A 205-nucleotide genomic window follows, 5' to 3' on the forward strand; every position below is an offset into this window, starting at 1 on the left:
ACTATTCATGTGGTAATTGATAATTGATGTAGTGGCTAACTATTGATTAGTGGATGTGGTGGACAACATCACTCAAACACTTTGGATGGCAGAATTGACATTGATGGAATTAAAATTTGGAAAAGTGGTCTTCATAAAAGTTGTTGAAAATTGTCTTTTCCTTCCACCCACCAAATTTTAGATCATTTAGAGCACTACAGATCAA

The sequence above is a fragment of the Populus euphratica genome, unplaced genomic scaffold (genome assembly GCF_000495115.2).
Source record: "Populus euphratica unplaced genomic scaffold, PopEup_1.0 scaffold716.1, whole genome shotgun sequence".
NCBI lineage: Eukaryota > Viridiplantae > Streptophyta > Magnoliopsida > Malpighiales > Salicaceae > Populus > Populus euphratica.